Source organism: Patella vulgata, chromosome 7 (assembly GCF_932274485.2).
Source record: "Patella vulgata chromosome 7, xgPatVulg1.2, whole genome shotgun sequence".
NCBI lineage: Eukaryota > Metazoa > Mollusca > Gastropoda > Patellidae > Patella > Patella vulgata.
The window spans coordinates 23,776,763-23,788,932 of NC_065885.2; positions in this window are offsets into that span (position 1 = coordinate 23,776,763).

Below are 12,170 nucleotides of genomic sequence, written 5' to 3' on the forward strand. Positions count from 1 at the left end.
AAATTGTCATATTCAGAATTCCCAGTATGACCATCCATCAACAAACAGTTATATAAGAAGAGTTCAGGCAAGTCGTCAATTATAACTGTATTATATCCTTGAAATCTTAGATGTGTTCAAACTTGTTAATGATTTGCTGAGTTATTATCTTTGACTTAGTAGTTTGTGAACACACTACTTGATGAAACCATGAGATCTTGCGGATGAATTGGATTGGAACTAGCTTGTGAATCATGTGTGTGTGTGTGTGTCCCTATATCCACGATATCTTGGCAGAGTTCTGATTTGAATTCAATTTATTAATTATTTCCCCTTGACAAACGTGACAACAAGGTATTGGTATCTAGCTTAATACTGAAAATATTAAATTAGCATTCCAAACTTTTCCATGGTTATGTTTCATCGTTTTTAAAACTTTCAACAGGGCATTAGTAGTTTGTATCAGATAAATGTATGTATATACATGTACCATGTCATTTTAAAATGTCATTTCTTTCTATCCCTATTAGGGGTCAGTGATGCAGGATGGAGGGCCTGGCAAGGACAGCTGTCTAGTCGTTCGGATGGGTCGGAAACCGAGGTACCGTGTACACATTGGCATGCACTTAAAAGATCCCTTGACAGTTGGAATTCGATATAGGAGACGACCGTAGTGCCGCTGTCTGGGCAAAATTTCCCTCATAGCACATTAGATGGTGTATGCCCGTCTTCATTAGCCCAGTTCGGAGCAGAACAGTAGGACTTTAAACCCCATTTCATTTCATTTCCATCCCTATGAGTGATAATGAAAGAGAAATAATAAACTTACTTTATTAAAAAGACGACAATAAGATAAAATAATAAAATTAAATAAATAAATAATATACAGTAAAAGTATAGGAAGTAATTTTAATTAATTAAAATGTATTCGATTTCGAAAACAATACAAACAATTTCGATTTAAATTACATTTTGTTTAAAAACATGCAAGTAAATTATTTGGGTGTTAAAAGTCAGTTTGATTTATCTGGGTTCCTTCTGTATTATGTATAATATTAATGTAGAAAATATGTACATGTTGTTTATATAGCTTCATGAACTATTGTTAGCATATACTATATAAAAAAAAACTAGGGTAATTTGTTTACATGACAAGTTAAGGCGATAGTGTATTTTCTTTTTTAAATATTTGTTTTTAACAATTTTCGGTGGACGATATATCATCTTCTGATACTTCATATACCATCTGTCATATTACATTTTCTGCAATATAATAATCATCTATAGTTATTATCTGATTCATGATACACCATTAACCACCTTCTGCTACTCCATGTATACCATCTTCTAGTGAAGAAACGTCAATCAGTGAGAAGGTAATTCGTAGTTGAAATATTAGTAGCCGGATGTGGACACTGTGCTTGCCAAGGCATATACTGGATATGGGCGTGGCCTGCCTTTGTTTTTGAACGGCAAGCAATCGCATGGTTGTTCTACAAATTGAAAAGAAGTATGGCAATTGTTTAGGGCGTCAGCTTTGTTTTATTTATTTATTTCTGTTGTTTTGTAATCGGAGTTCAGCTTTAATATACCAGCTTCTGTGGATGATACTTCATATAACCGTCTGCTACTTTATATACTATCTTCTGGCGCGTGATATAACCATCTAACCGTCTTCTGCTACTTTATATACCATCTTCTTGTGAATGATACAATCTTTTACGTGAACGCCAATGTGTACACGGACCTTGGTCTTCCGTCCTATCCGAACTACTATATGTTCCTTGCCAGACCCTCGGTCCTGCACCACTGACAAAGAGGAACCACGTTGGAAAATCATGATGAACTTTCTCGGCCAACGCAGTAATCGAACACGGGGCTTCCAAGTCAGCGAGCCAACGTCTTACTCACTCAATCACCGTGACTCCCATATGAAATAACAGAAGACGGATAGATGGTGTATCATCCACTAGAAGATGGTGTATGAAGATGGTATATAAAGTAGCAGAAGCCGTCGTGGTCCGGGGAGAGGGGCGGGCATTTGTTTATCCCCAGGTTTTTTGGGGACAAGGAGCATATTAAGACAACTTTGCCTGTCACTGAGCTGTTGAATCATTACGAAATTGAATTCATGACCTTCAGCTGTCCACTAACATATATCCATTGTTCTCTTAATGTGTTTCGTGTCCCCCAAAACCTGGGGTAGACATCAAGAGCATCAAATTTGAGTCAATAGTTATGATCTTGCGGCCATTTTGGAGGTGTTGGTGGTCATTTTTGACAGAATAGGCCAACATCATTTTTAATGATCTTAATGTGTTCTTTGCCCCCCCCCCTCCCCAAAAAACCTAGGGAAAGACACAAAGATCATCAAATTTGAGTTGATAGTTACATAGTTATGATCATTTTAAGACGTTTCGGGGGCCATTTTTTACGCCATCTTGAAAAAACACTTTTCCAGGGGTCCTACTTTGGTAAACTTTTAGTATGTTCTAAAGTACACTAAACCCTGCCAGAATCAGTTGAGAAACCTTTTGTAGCAATTTTTAGGGGGTTGAGGGGGTATTTTCCATATATTGACTTGACTACTAGGACTCTACAACATGCAAGTCTATGACTGGCTGGGAATGTTGAATGATTACCGAAACATATCACAAATATTTAATTTTATTTTTTTTAAAATTATTGGGGGGGGGGGGCAAATAGAAGGAAGACCAGATTCAAAGGGGAAACAAATGCCCGCCTCTCCCCCCTTCCCCCCTCCCCCCGGACCACGACGGCTTCTGCTACTTTATATACCATCTTCATACACCATCTTCTAGTGGATGATACACCATCTATCCGTCTTCTGTTATTTCATATGGGAGTCACGGTGATTGAGTGAGTAAGACGTTGGCTCGCTGACTTGGGAGCCCCGTGTTCGATCCCTGCGTTGGCCGAGAAAGTTCATTATGATTTTCCAGCGTGGTTCCTCTTTGTCAGTGGTGCAGGACCGAGGGTCTGGCAAGGAAGATATAGTAGTTCGGATAGGACGGGAGACCAAGGTCCGTGTACACATTGGCGTTCACGTAAAAGATCCCTTGGTAGTTGCAATTCGATATAAGATTAGTCCGTAGTGCCACTGTCCGGGCAAGATTTCCTCATAGCACTCTGTATGGCGTATGCCCGTCTTCATTATCCCAGCAGAGGTCATTGAACCCCATTTCATTTAATTTCATTTGTTACTTCATATACCATCTTCTAGTGAGTGATGCGCCATCTAACCGCCTTCTGCTTATTCATATACCACCTACTGCTGCATGATGCACCGTCGTCATATTTGAGTTGACTTTTGTGTCTCCGTATAAAAATTCATAGTCCGTTCCGTACTTTTGACCAGCGGAGCAATGCAGTACATCATTTTAGTTTTTTCCGATACCAAGTGACAACATCACTGGAAAACATATAGATCAGACGTCAATTACAGCGATTCTAAATCTGCGACAGCCTCTGATGTCAAGTCTGTAATGTCACTGGTGAAATATCTTGCATACTTACTAACAAATTGGACATGTCAAAAGGTTACAAAATAAGGTTAAGCAATGGCCACGATATGTTAATTACTGTCACAATATATAAAACAACACATTTATTTAGATTTAAAAGGTTTAAAGATTTAGGTCAAAAATTAGACCCCAGATTGTTGCATTCGGTTTTAATGAAATAAGGATACTATAATTATGTCTGGTTTTAATGAAATAAGAACATTATAATTATACTCGGTTTTAATGAAAAGAACACTATAATTATGCCCGGTTTGAAATATAGATATGGTTATACCTGTTTTAACGAAATATGGATATTATAATTTTACCTGGTTTTAATGAAATGGGATATTATAATTATACCCGGTTTTAATGAAATAAGAACACTATAATTATGTCCGGTTTTAATGAAATATGGATTTTATTCTTATACCTGTTTTAACAAAATATGGATATTATAATTATACCTGGTTTTAATGAAATGAGATATTATGATTATACCTGGTTTTAATGAAATAAGGATATTATAATTATATCTGATTTTAATGAAATAAGGATTTTATTATTAAGCAATTGTCATCATTTAATATTTAAATATAGGTAGTAACATGGCATTCTGTGTGAAAACAAGCGGAGAAACGCTATTTTATCGAAGTAGGGAATCACCATTTCATCCATGTGTTAAGACGTCAAAGCACCTGATAATCGAATTATGATAACAATTGTTTGGTTTTTTTCGTAATTTAGGTATGTTTCTTTGATTAATAAATTATTTACGCGATGAAAGTATGTAACACATATTTTATATGTAGCATATACAAATCACGGTAGTTTTTTCTTTGATGTTTGGGGATCACGTGGCTAAGTGGGTAAGACGCTGGCTCGCTAGCCTGGAGGTCGGGTGTGCGATCCCTGCATTGGCCGAGAAAGTTCATCCAGATTTTCCGGCGTGGTTCTCCCTTGTCAGTGATGCAAGACGGAGGGCTGACAAGGAAAGCTGTCTAGTCGTTCGGGTGGGACGAAAAACCGAGGTCCCGTGTACACATTGGCGTGCACGTAAAAGATCCCTTGGCAGTTGGAATTCGATAGAAGAGTAGGCCGTAATGCCGCTGTCCGGGCAAAATTTCCCTCATTGCACACTGTATGGCGTATGCTTGTCTTCATTAGCCCAGTTCGGAGCAAAACAGTAGGACGTTAAACCCCATTTCATTTCATTTCATTTCTTTGATGTTTATAGCAGTTATATCTCATATTAACCTGTCATGACGTCGCCATAGGTTGATATATTCGGTTTATATCAACCGTTGACGATCGAAATAATACAAAGAACACAGAAATAAATTTTTATTCTTTTATAATTAAATTTTTATAGTACCGTTTGTAGCATTCAGCGCCGAAATAGGAGGCGTACTTATCGGCATATTTAGATCGGTCATCTGTGTCTAAGATATCTTTCTCTATCATATCAATCTCGGGTAGGTGAATATCCTATACATACATTAACATAGGACAGAGGCCGTCCTTTTCCCGCCTCTTTTTGCAGGATGATATAAAGCTGGTGGACCAGATACAGACTAACCATATGTAAATATAGGAGGGGGGGGGAGAATATACTTTGTAAGTTTTGTTGTAGTAGATATTCAGATTTGTTTTAACGAATGTGCTCAGGTTCACGGGAGCGAGCCATCGAAATGGTTATGGTTTTAAACATATACAATATTCAGGTTGGGTAAGAGACACAGAATTATAACTGGAAATGGGGTGAACCCTGCAGGTTCCATTGGCACACTGTATAGCCCAGAACTGTAATGTTGCCCCAAATATGCATTTGGAGACTATTCTAAAAATTCCAATAATTTGTTCAGTGATTCATTTGTTACAAACAGGACTTGTCAACTCCTTGATGCATCGTAATATTTATAAAATGCTCCAATAGAATAACACTGCGGAGGATATCTAGTTGAAAAGTTTGGGGAATATAGCGCATGACCGCATTTTTATAATGCAGTTATTATAGTAAAGGAGCTAGCATAGTAGAAATTTTGTACGCGATTTTCGAAACAACCTTAACCTAGCCCCATTACTATCATGTTTTAGTAGGCCCACTTCAAAAAAATAATTGAAATAAATAAAGGATTTTGTTTGTGTTTTCATTGCCCTTTGTGGTCACCTCGGTTGCATTGGCGAGATTGGCAATGACATTCCACTATAAGATCAACCTCACGTTTACTGTCATCATGTTAACAATATCAATCACGTTCGTGTGGATTTTACGATCGACCGTCGCAATAAACTGATCATTGTCAACGGATATAGAATTTACCGACAATGGATTATTCATAGCAATAGCGTAATGAGTAATTCGCTACGGTGGTTGGTCGGGGGTTGAACAAATGAAGATAGTGGCGAATCCATGTAGCCCCACCCCACCCCTCTAATTAATTGTATAAAAGATTCAGTTATCAACCTTTTGCAACGAAACATGTAATTTTAAGTTTTTTGTTGATTGTTGTTGTGCAAGGGAGAGAGCCCCCCCCCCACCCCCTTACCGCAAGTCAAATATCTTATGTCCGCCTCTAACCGAAGATGGAGCTTGCTTTGTGTATTCCAGGGTATGGTGCTTCTAGAAAAGTATGAATCAAAGCTGTACTTAGAGCCACCACCACAATTGTTTCTAGATAATCTTGGCTTTAATTGATTAAATTCCGGAAAGGGAACGGATGAAATTTATCTTGAAAAGTGCAAGGTGCTGTTATAATAATAAAAAAAAAGACTCTGAGGCGTCATCCTTCTTTGAAAAGTTATTATAACTAAAGATGTTGACAGCTGCACTGACAAGCATATGATTACGCATCAGTTATACCCCCTTATATTTTAAAGAAAAGCTATAAGAGGAATTGGATAATGTATTAAAGCGAATAGCTGTCATATCCTGAGATTGATAGTCAGACGTATGATGAGTTTGTTCTTGACTTTGATATATTTGTCTCTCGTCTGTCAGCCCTCTAAAAGAACTTTCTTTTTTCATACCCGCACAATTTATTTAATGTTTTTAACCAGGAATGTTAAAATGGATTTTCAAGCCGATGATCGTCATTTGATGGATCAATATCAATATTGTGGACATCAGTCCAACAATAGTTCAGCTCTGTTTAGTATTACACAGATTTGATGCATTGCAACATTCAACAACTTTTGCAGACGATAAAAACATATCACCACCACGTGTAAGTGTTGGGTAAAATCTTAAGAATGGTCTCTTTTTTATCAGGACGAAGTCACTGGCGCACTAAACTTGAGGTCCAGGGATTTTCCGGCATAGTTCTTTCATTCTCCACTTGTTGTCAATATGGCAGGACTGTCAGCTGTCAGCTCCCATTGCACAGTGCACGCTGTTATGTTGATGCCCCTCCCCCTAAATCTGGTTTTCTCTCTATCCCCCCTCCCCCAATAATTTAAAAGAACAAAATCAAATATTTGTAATATGCTTCGGTATTCAAAACCTTCTACGGTTATTAAATCCGACATTCCCTATACCCCCCGTTGTACTTTAACGCTGGCGAGGAGAAGCCCTCTCAAGCACGTCCGTCTGACTCTTTCCTCTCTAGTCGGATAAACTAGTGATTAGGCGACAATCGGTGTCTGAAATAATGCGAGACTGCATTTCCGGCGGTCTATTTTTTAAAAAAATTCTGAGGGAGAACCCCGACCCCCTCACCCATTGCTGTTCACGCCTTCGACTTTCATGAGGGATCTTCGCCCCAGCGTATACCTGTCTTTTTTATACCGGTTTGTGTAGAAAAATAGAAAGTTATGATAATAATTCATTATTTTAGGATTGGATTTTCTTTTCCCCGTAGTCTTGTACACCGTCAAGATCATTTCACGTCGCTGTTACTTTATGGTGTGAATAAATGTCTGCTAATCTAAAAGCAGGCCATTAACTTCAATTAAAACATGTTTGTTGAACAAACTTCATGTAATACTTACCGTAAGCACTAAGTCATCTATGTCAGTAGAGTGAACGAAATATATTTCTCATTTTGCGTGATCGTGACTGTAACATTGACTACAACAGTGTTAGCGTAACGATAAATTACAAGTAAATAAGTACATAAGTAAATAGCTTCTTCTTCGTATACGTTCAAGGATTTATTACGATGGCATAAAGTCAAAAGCATTCGTGTAAAATTATAACAGTATTGTTTTGAAAAATAATAGTTCCCGAATCGACCAGTTAAGAATTATGAACATGCAGTGCCGGATCGACCCTAGGCTATTCCCGTCCCACTCCTCGATCATCATGACTGGAGGAAGTTTGAAGTGTGTTTTAAGCCTATTTAAGACAACGGCGCGTATAAGAATGGTCAATATGATAGTGTCAAAAATATTATACACTTTAGCCTGAGGCACCCTAGATCTTGAAGCCCTATGGGTAAATGGGGGAACTACAAGAAGCGATATTTTATCATTTAAAAGTTTTATCCAGACTTAAATGTATTCAGATTCATTATTTGACATTTAATTAAGGAAACAAACCAACCTATCAACGGTAGATAATCTTACAACTGGATTCAATCGTATTGGAAAGCGGCCGAACAAAAGATGCCGAATGCTGGGAAATTGTAAGTACTGCACGGAACTGAACGGACTAATATCCTCTCAGAGATTCAATATTATAGTTTGCAGGCGATTCAAAATCCTATAAATGACGATTAGTGACTTTACATATATATATATATACTAGATTTTAGAAAAGTATTTGATCGTTAAAATTCAGTGCTACATTATTTATTACCAAGGAGTGTGTTTTTATTTGACTTCCGCTGTCTTCCCCTGTCAAATCCATGATTTCTTTCAACAGCAATTATACAATTAACGCTGTCAAAATAAAGTTGTATCTGTCCGATATATTTAAAGATTCATGTTTCTATGATTGATAGATAGTTAAACTTTTTGTATTTTGAAATATCCATTATGTATATGTGACATACTGTCATTCTACATTGAAATGATGATTGACATACACAAATTATCATATGTGATATACTGAGACCCAATGAAAATGATTGTAAATCTCGCTGGAGATTTTAATTTAGTACTTTGCTTGCGCGTATGGGTCTTTAGCAGTTTGTGTAGGGTGGTGGGGGTGAGGGGGGATACCCACGAGGTTAGGAAGGCGACCTTACCCCTTGTCACGTACACGCGTAGACTCGAAACCACGCTACTTAACTCAGTAACAGATCTTATGATCTACAGCTCACTCGTTAGACTATTCGAAGACCGCTCACCCCTACCTGATAGAGAAGGAATAAAATTAAGACATTGTTCTCTTATCCGTATAAAGCATTTCAATGATTTGTTAATATACTGATAGAATTAATATACAATTCACAAATTGTTAGATGATTTATACTGATAGAATAACGGAGAGTGAAGAATCCAACTTGGGCTGTTTTACTTTCCTAAAAACTATGTCAATTAATTCTTGAGGTCATGACCTACTACAAGACTATATAATCCCACGGCTTGATGGAGATTTAACTTTCACGTAAGTAAATCCATTTATGACTTGGGAAATTAAAAGAAATTACATCGTTCAGAACAGTGAGTACAATGGTGTACTAGTATATACATATTTAGTAAGTGCAAGGGGACCGCACCAAACACAAAAACAATTACACAAGACAATCCTACGGACAGGACACCAAATTAGTAATATTTATAAAGTGGTAGTATAAATGCCTCTTATGTGATGCTTTCGACAAGTATTTACCTTTCTATCAGACACAGTAATAAATGACGGGTTGTTTTAGGAAGTTTACAAATTGACACCATATAACAGTTCACTTTTATACGCCCTCATATCCATTCACACATTTTTGCGGTGGGAGGAGAAGGGAATTTGGTGGTCAAATGGTCTTAAAGATCCCTACGGGCAAGCGAATTACAGGTAATGTTCTCTTGTAGTTTAGTTTGGAGGCTCTTTGTCGTTTTGAATTTACGTTATTTATGATGAATTTGTAAGTTTGCGACTCGCTACATTTGTCCATACATCAGGATACACCTTAAAAAGTACCATTTAAAATCGGTTTACGAAACTATGACACGTGTCCTGGTGTGGAGGTAGGTGTGTGTGTGTGGGGGGGGGGTACCCATCACGGCGCCAAGCCGAGGCGTGTTAAATAAATTTCAAACAATTCCTGATCCCAAATACTTACCCCGGATTTCCAGGGGCTGCTATTATACCTTACACGGGATCTAACAGAACATCTGAATAACGTAGCCTACTGTCGTACCAACGGACAATCGGCTGACAGATTTCCAGGTACATGTATAAAGACAAGTTTAATTATCGAACTGGCATATATTAAAGAATAAGAGCAGATGGCGCATACGCTAAAAAAGACCTAACGAAGTAATCTATTCTCTCAAGCACTAACGAGGGCAGTAATATCCTAGTATAATCAGCATTGAAGATACTTCCTAGTGCATCCTATGTTTAGTAGAATGCGATATCACACTTTGCATATATGCGTTTTGTCGGTTTCAATATTGAGATAGCTATCAAACATCACTCCAAGATTTCTGATGCTGTTTGAAATTGGAATAGAGAGGTTGCCGACATACACATGGGTTATACCACAATGATCACGTCTGGATTCGGGATCAAGAAGTAACGCTTCAGTTTTCTCATCATTAAATTTAGTTTGTTTTCATAACACCCTGAAAGCTGGGATTGCGTGGAAGTAACTACAGTGGTGTAGGCTTAAAAAGGCATAATTTTAAAGTCGTCAGAATAAAAATGTATAAGAAGGCCATGGTCACTTATAAGTGTATCTAGTTTTTTAGTGTATAGAGTGAACAGTAGCGACCCCAATACAGATACTTGGGTAATTCCACGGTTTAAATCAACAGGGGTACAGACACAATATTAAATTCTAATAGACGATTTGAACTGTTCATTAAATAAGCTAATATAAACGAATTGGATCAAATACAATATTAGATTCTGATGAACTGTTCATTAAATAAGTTTGTTATATAAACGTATTTGATTAGATAGAATGTTAGGTTCTGGTTAACTGTTCATTACAAACGAGAAATAGAATATTTTAAAGTCAGGACATTATTTGTTAACAAAACCTTAACCCCTATTCTGACTAAAACAACCGTTTTACCGGTAAACCGTTTGAACGGATGAAAATAAGACTCCATGAATGTGTATTTAACGCCAGGCACCCATCGGCACCGATTGGAAACAAATTGACATATGTTTTTTTCAAACTCTTCGCATCCACTAAAAAATATAATGGCATAAATCTGAGGAGAAAAATGATCTGTTAGTGATTAATTATAGACCATATCACATAGTCTTCCATCACAGTTAACACAACAAATTAATAGTGTACCTAATGGAAACTAACAGGCGTAAAATCCCAGAAAAGGTCAGTAGCAGACAAAGGTAAATAAGCTGAACTCTCGGTCATGACTTCACCACGATCCCAGTCTAGACAAGGAAATGACTGAATTGTCTGTCGATTTGGACGAAAATAAACGAAGTCAAATCATATTGGACACCTGGGCGCTGCATACACACCCCAATTCAATCAGTTATTATTATTTATCACAGAATCTTCAATTTAGGCGTAAATGTTTTTGTACTATCATATATCTAATTGTTCTTTGTAATATATTTACCACCCACCCCCAACCCTACACTTCCTCACTTAAAGGGACCGACTATAACAAAGGAGTGTTACTTTAAAACTATCTGAAACATATCTAGGTCTAAACATTTTTCAGAACTATCAAATTTAAGGAAAATGAAATGGGGTTTAGCGTCCTACTGTTCGGCTCCGTTTTCCCGGTCAACGGTGCTATGGCCCACTCTTATATCGAATTCCAACCGCCAAGGAATCCTATACATGCACGCCAATGTATACGTTGTCCCTTGCCAGACACTTTGTCCTGCACTACTGACAAGGGTTAACCACACTGGAAAATACCAATGAACCTTCTCGACCAATACATGGATCAAACACGCGACCTCCAGGTTAGCGAGCTAACGTCTTACTCAATGATCCACAGTGGACCCTCAAATTTAAAGGTGCGCATACTCTAAAATATTTTATGCAACAGCTGGTATTAAATTAGCACGTGCTGCTGGTTTGTTTATCTATTATTGCTGATGATAAACAAAAATAATTACATCCACCGTCTTGATTTGTTAATTCAAAACAGAATGAAGAGCATTTGTGATTGCACATGGTGAAAGTTATACTAAAAATAAAATGAAATGTAATCGGATTTAACGTCCTACTTTTCTACACCGACTGGGATAATATGGACGGGCATGCAGTTTACTATAGGAGAACTTTTACCAGGTGATACGACCTACCCCTGTCTTATTTCGAATTCCAAATATCAAGGGTTATTTTACGTGCACGCTAATGTATATACGGGCCTCGATTTTTCGTGGTATTCGAACCACTTGATACTGTTCATTGTCAGATACCCCATTCTGCATCAGTAACAATTAGCAGCAACGACTGAAATTACCAAGGGGTGTGGGTGTGTGTGTGTGTGTGTGGGGGGGGGGGGGTGGTGGTGCTGAGTCTATTTGTCCGAAAATGTTCTTTCTCACCCGAATTTTCAGAATGAATC